Here is a 7,351-nt window from a genome sequence, read left to right as displayed (position 1 = left end):
TCAATCACAATATTTTCAGACTTGGAACTGAGTCTTTTGGGTCAAGTGAAAATGATGGGTCCCGTCTGCAGATATGCGGCATTCACTCATGCTCCGCTGAGGGGAGAATTTTTTATAAAACCAACAACCCTTCCTCTCAGATTCAAGAGCTGCTCCACTGTTTGTTTGATGCATAACCTCATAAAGCAAAACATTAGCATTGTCGGTTTGTGTTTTTCCCCACTTCAGAGGATATAAAGACGTATTTATAAAACTCAAGCCCACACTGTATGATTTTATGGATAGGTGTTGATGTCATTGTCAAGGAGAAGAACAGAAGCACTTAAAGAAGATAAGATCTGAATTCAAATGAGTCCAGTTACTTTGGAGGGGAGAGAGAGAGAGAGAGAGAGAGAGAGAGAGGATACAGGCACATCTGTGATTATACTTAGTTACAGGACCACCAATGCTTTAGGAAGTGTAGGCCGTAAGCTTTGAAAGCAAATCTTTCTTGACCTAAGAGAATCAGGTGAAGGGTAACTCTTGGTGCTGCAATACATCCTCCTTGTCAGAGTTGGAGGGAGAGTTGATTCATATGACTTTGTATTAATACAGGAAGGAAATGAGTTGTTTAAAACTCCCTATGAAAGAACAAGATCACATGAATGGTGTGTTATTTGTCACTGTCACTCTGTAACCAGATGCCTCCAGTTTCCAGTGGAGACTCTAAAGGTCTTGGCCATCAGTCAAAGGCTATACCTTAACTTTGTTTTTTTACTGTCAGTTTAAATCAGATATCTCAAACAGAGATGCTTTTTTAAAAAATAGTCACAAAATAATGAGTGACACAGCATTTAGTTTCTTATTCATTTTAATTCTTTGAAGGAATCTAAAGTCCATGCAGAGTTACTTTTACCAGGAGGAATCTATTTGTTCATCAGCCATAAAAGTCTTGCCTTGTTTCTCTTCCCTGAGGCAAAAATAAACCACCGGTGAGTCCCCAAGATCAAAAAGCGTGAGCGGTGTCGGGTAGTGTCAGTCGGTGGACCGAGGGGTCAGGTCTCCAGGCGGCGACTCATGACAGGACGACCAAACCCTGAGGACCAGCATCCACATCAGCCCATGCAGGAAGCTCTGTAACAGCTGTTGACACCAGCTCATCCGTCAGACTGCTGCTTGACTTGCCTTGTCTGTTCCAATTAACTCACCTGCTAATGTGCTTGCACTGACTCCATGCAAAATGAATAAGGACTCATTAATTATCATTATGACGGCAGGTTCATCTCATTTTTGTTTTGTATTTTTTGTGAAACATTTAGACAATAAATGTGTACACACTTTTTAAAGTTCTGAAACAGATGTGTACTGCACTGATAACGTCACAGGACTGAGCCAAGACCACTGCCATTGTTTCATATCGTTGTCAGATCATTTGTGTTGGTCTTTACCATTGGCTGGCTAACAAAATTGAACCAGCATTAAAAATAATCTTTGAAAATCGGAAAGCCGGATATGTTGACCGCTCACAGTAGTTGAACAACATTAGCAGATAATCACGACGTATAGACGAACAGTTACTGCACATGTGTGGCCTCTTCTATACCGTGTGCTTGACAAACTCAACTGTGGTGTGCATTAAAGATAACTGGAGACAGGGCAACATGTTATAGTTTATGAACATGTATACAACAAGGGTTTGTTTGTGTGTGTGTGTGTGTGTGTGTGTGTGTGTGTGTGTCCACAAGTTTGTTGGTATGTGCACAATGTGGAAGGCATCAAAGGAAGCTGAACACACACACAGCAAGGTCTTTGAAAGGAAAACACACCAAACCTCCATATGGTATTAGTTTGTTTTCCCTTAAATGACTTAGGCTTTATCTACACTGCGTCTTCTAATCTGATCTGCTTTCTGCCAAACTCGCACACGTTCAGTTTACACCGGTACAAAAAAGAGAAAAAAAACAGCCTCCGATACATTTCACAAGTGTAAACATGAAGCAGAATGTGACATTGATGCCAGCTTTAGCCTGTCTTCCTCTGGTCTGATCTGGTCATTTTCTACGTAAACAATGAGAAAACATGTTTTTAAATGTTTAGACAGGAATGGAAAATCAACTTGATTGGATGGAAAATTGCCATCTTTGAGTTGCGCCGTTTTAATCTAGCCTAATAACCCCCAGACGAGCGAGACATTCTGTCAGCCTTTAAACATATTTCATGTGTTAGATATCTTTGGGTGCTATTTGGATCCATCTGTCAGTTCCCATTTTCGCACAAAGGCCCTCTAGTGTAGCTCCCCTTCAGATCAAATCAGCCCTCTCAATCAACAGTTTCCAGATCCACGAGGAAACACACAATCAGGGAAGGTTCTGTTCCCCTTACCACAGTTAGCCTGTGGGTGATTAAATATACCCCGCGGTTCAAAGAGTCAAGTTAATGGGCTTTTTGTGTATTTACTTGAAACGATCCAATGAAGGTTCACGTTTAAGTAACTGAAAGTGGTTGTTTGAGCACAGGCAGACATGCAGTAATTATAAATGCTTGATCATTCATGCTAATGTGGTCAGTAGCCTCAGACACTCGTAACTGGAGAGTCCATCTGATACAGGCTAAATGTTTCCACGATGGGTGCTAAAACATTACTGTGCAAAGTTTTAAACTTTAAGGTAACTTTACAGGAAAAATGTGACGTTTTAGGACATACGCTTATTCGCTTTCTTCCCGAGGGTAGGATGACAGGATCAATACCACTCTCGTATCTGCTTGTTAAATTTGAAGCTACAGCCAGGAAACGGTTAGCTTAGCTTACCATAGACTGGAGGCAGTGGCATACAAACCTCACGGTGCCAACAAAGTTTGTGCTCCTATTCAGGAAAGAGTCCAAAACATAACCGCTCATTTTTATTTTTCAGATTTTGTAGGAATTAAACAAACAAGGTATAACATGTTAGTCAGTGAGCCTCAGAGATACTAGCGGGTGGAATTTGTTAGAGTACCTTTGGACAGAGCTAGGCTGGCTGTTTCCAGTCTTTATGTTAGGCTAAATGGCTGACTGTAGCTTCATATTTATCATACAGACTGGTATCAATCTTCTCATCTAATCTCATCTGTGAACTTATTCCAGACCCAGAAATATCAAAATAGTGTGTTCCAACACTTTTTTCTCACCCCTTTCTACGAAGTATACAGTTTGCAAATGTGTAACTTTGTGTTTTGTGTGTGGCAGATGCAGATGTTGGGGTGCCTTGCTGTACAAGTGCAGCTACTGTTAAGAAAAAGCTAAAAACTTTCATTCTTTAAGGTAAGGTTCAAACGATGACACCTTTGTTATAAAAAGCACACAGCAATAAATAATGCAGTAGTTAGCTCTGTTAGTGACTTATTCCAACTATCGTGTTGATTTTGGCAGGACATTTCTTTTCTGAACAATGTTTGCAGGTTCTCACATATTGTTGTTCTAACTGGAAATATATGAGCATTGGGAGAGCTGCTAATTGTCCTAGCTGGCAGGAAGAACAAGATGATAGCAAAGAGCGGCAGCAGGCGTAGAGGAGTGGACTGTAAATTACTTCTTCTATTTAGCAAGCGTTCAAACTCAAATCCAAAACCTGCTGAAGAAAACATGCCGGGATTGAAGATCGAGGTAAGACAGCAATGCTCATCATTTCATTAGTTCTGTCAAAAACACTGCACTATTTGAGAATATTAACAGAGTCTGACGTAACTATGTTGCATTTGATTTATCAGTTATTAGTGATTTATTAGCTCATCATGATGACTCTTTAATGAAGGCATGTTAGTAAGAGACAGCACTGTAAAATAATGCACTGTAAAATGTTATACTTCATCACAACAAAATGTCCGAGACTCTATGAAAGAAGGCTAAGTGAAAAATTGCACTGCCCTTTTGTAATGAGGTTGTACAATTAAGGTGAAGCTTTTCATTTTATTGTAACTAATAACTTTGCTCTCCTCTCATAGTCTCATTGGAAAGAATGTGGCGTGTTGAGGCTTTTAACAACGCTACTCAGCTTAAATGAGCAGCTTTGTAACTATTGTTGCCCGACCACCATGTCTCAACCCAAAGACAACATCTATGATTAGCTATCTGCAGTTTACGGGCTATACTGAAGGGCTTTGGTGTACGGCCAGCACGGCTTTGTATTTACTGAGATCACTAATCAACCAATAAATGAAAAACCGTAGTGATGGACATCCTTCCACTTACAATAAAACATTCCTATCCTGATAATGATATGAGGACCAAACCTGTTTTTAAAGCTTTCTCAGTGTTTAACGAACATGAGAAAACCACATGCCGTGACCAATCTTTCTAACCAGATCCCAACCTACATAAACGGTAGAAGGGCCAATATTTTCCACTGTCATCAAGAGAACACATTGAAACACAGGGATTGTTGTAATTGTGCAGCCCACCATTCATTTCTAGACATTTTCCTTAATTTGTGAATTGTAAATCTGTCAGTATCTATTACCACAATTTTTTTCAAGTTCATTTATTTATTTGATTTTTTGCCATCCAGCATGTGACAGCAAGTGCGCTATACTAAAATAACTTAGCCTCATCCATCTCATAGAGTAAGAGGCTGCTCATGCATAGTCAAGGCGCTTAAAATTTAGGGGAAAGCATCACAGGGGAGAGGAAGCAGATCCACCTCAGTCCCACGTAATGATGGCTATAACTTTGCTTTAATGAGGACTCCAAGGCAGCAAAAGACAGTAAAATAAACGGACAGATGAACATAGTTGAAATCTGCAGCCTGCTTTGTACAGTAAGTGCAGGCCAAATCAATGGGAGTGGACCAGATATACATCAAGTAGGTTGACCTTTTAGCTTGTCATGGTTCGCATTTTGATATTGTCAACTTCTGGTCTGCCAGAGAAAGAACAGGGATAAGGACAGGAAACAGAGTACAAACATGCATCACATTAAAGGAAATATAATATAAAATTCACCCTGCTGTGAGTTCCGTGGGAGCGCTGTTACATCTGTTGCTAATGTGGGGTACGTTTCCCGACATGGGCTGAAACCACCAAGTCACATTTCCCTGAAAGTGTCGTGACATGCATGAAATATTTTCTCATTGTCCCATGAAGTGCTGTACATGTCATCGCCTCTCACCCAGCATGTCATAGAAACAGACGAGTGCTTGAACGAAGTTCAATGTGCCGATTTGACATTCTGTGTATCCTTTATATTCACTGAAGCTGAGGATTCCCCTTGTTTTGTTAGGAATGATCAACACATTTGTTAAATTTGAATGAGGAAGGAGAGTTGAATGGATAATGGGATTGAGAGGCTATCGACCGACTACATTTCTTTTTTACAGTTTCGTTCAGAGTAACTAAACAGCAGCTGGCTGTAGTTGTAACTTTACAGAAAGGACGGGAGCAGGGATGTTTTTAATGCTTGTGATTGGTCAATATTTTCAACCAAACAACAAAGGGCCAGAGCAAAAAGATCTTTTCATGTACCGGATGTTCCCAAAATTAGTAAATGTACTTGTGGACGAGTTGTCAGCTGAAATACAAGCTTAAAGCTTGTTGACATTTGTGACAAACATGTTGACAACTTTGCTTTTTGAGTGATTGGTCAGTAGGTGTGTGTGTGTGTGTGTGTGTGTGTGTGTGTTACTGCATTCCTCCGTGCTGGTTTGGAATCAGTTTACGTATATGTCCAAATCAAGGAGTCGGTAATTGGGTCCAAACATTTGAAGCTGATCTCAGATAAGCGACTAACAGTCTGCTCATGCCGATCATGATACCACCATACACACATACCGGACATGCAAACTCCTGCTGTTGCATATCGTAGCATTTCTGTAATAATATGTCACAGAATTCATGAGAAATACTATACTGCTATTAATGTACAATGTGACTCCTATTGAAAGTATAAGAGGTCTATGGACCTCAAACAAACATGGAAGTAGTTTTTTTATGCAATACCATATGACAGGCAACTTGACTCATCTTTGTAGTCTTTATTCCCTCTGTAGAACATAAGGGAAAGTGTCCTCTTCTCTGATCATGGAAATGAGATGGGGAGAAAGCTGTGCTGCAGGACCAAATCTGAGGCTGAACATTACATACACTGATTTTCAAAGGTTACATCTTAACTTCCAGAAGAAGTGTAAACCCTCTGTAATGACTGTGTCATTATGGAGCATCCGCCGATTTATTCAACTCTGCCCTCAGTCCAAGGAGCGGTGTGCTTCTGGAAAGCACTGTAGCAGAATGACAGATATTATCTTTGTTGTGTTGCCCCTCAGTTCCAACATCATAGTCCTTGTTATTTGTTCTAAAACTGATAAATATGATATTAATTAATTCATGGTCATCACCACTGCATCCTCAATAAACACAAAATGTACTGACCACACCTTAAAGCAGTTCTAGTAAATACTTTCATAGTAACCGCGGTTCAAATGGCCATGTGTAATGTGAAAGGTTTCATTTGTAGTGATAAACCCAACTGTACAGTCCCCTCAGATTTAGGATCACTTTTAGCTCACTGTTTTGATTTTACTGCCTGCATCTCGTTTCAGTTCAATCTTACACCTGTCATGAGCGTTATTTGAAGATGAAACTGTTTTCAGCAAAAAAGCTCTGATAAACTCATTACACACTACCTGCAGCATCACATGGCAGACCAACAAAATTAGCAAATAGCTAGACAACGTTTCTTTAAGTTAACCAGTTTGCATATTGGGTAAAAAGAAAAGCAATGTCAAAGAGTAGAACTAAAAGCCGCATTTGTTCTGCACAAACAGCTACACCTGGCTCCTCGGATTCAGCTCCAGTTTCACTTCAACAATCCCACAGTCCTCTGTGTTCCCGCAGAAATTCGAAACCGTACTTATATATTTAGAGACAAATAGCCGCTGTCAGCGTAAAGTATTGCCAACCTTGACACCTGGGGTCTGCGGTGATGGTCGTGGGGGTACGTAGAAGCTGATGTGTGTGTTCTGTTTGTGTGCACTTAGCTGCTTGTGTTTTAGTGTATAGATACATACGTAACATGAAATCAAACTGAAACAGAATGTTTTTTTCTTTGCTTGCATCTAAGTGACCATAATGCAGTCTGAAGTGATTTTTGATTGAGGCGCTTGTGGTTTTTCTGTCGGCTTGAAGGACTTGGCCTGCCATGTGTCCTCGCAGCATGTTTAGCGGTGGCCTTACAGACAGGAACCTTTCGGAGAGAATAGTACATAAATGTCAACTCAAATCAAGACTTCTTGGTGTCTCACTGCCAATCATCCAACAAACAATAAAAGCTCCAAAGGACTCCTGTGCTTGTCATCACTATTTTCAAAAAACGCACACCCCCAGAGGGTTTTACCCAGGAAAT

The sequence above is a fragment of the Cebidichthys violaceus genome, unplaced genomic scaffold (assembly GCF_023349555.1).
Source record: "Cebidichthys violaceus isolate CVI_PGR_0920_01 unplaced genomic scaffold, fCebVio1.0.p SCAF_8, whole genome shotgun sequence".
Taxonomy (NCBI): domain Eukaryota; kingdom Metazoa; phylum Chordata; class Actinopteri; order Perciformes; family Stichaeidae; genus Cebidichthys; species Cebidichthys violaceus.
Note: the sequence above shows the minus strand (reverse complement) of the source record.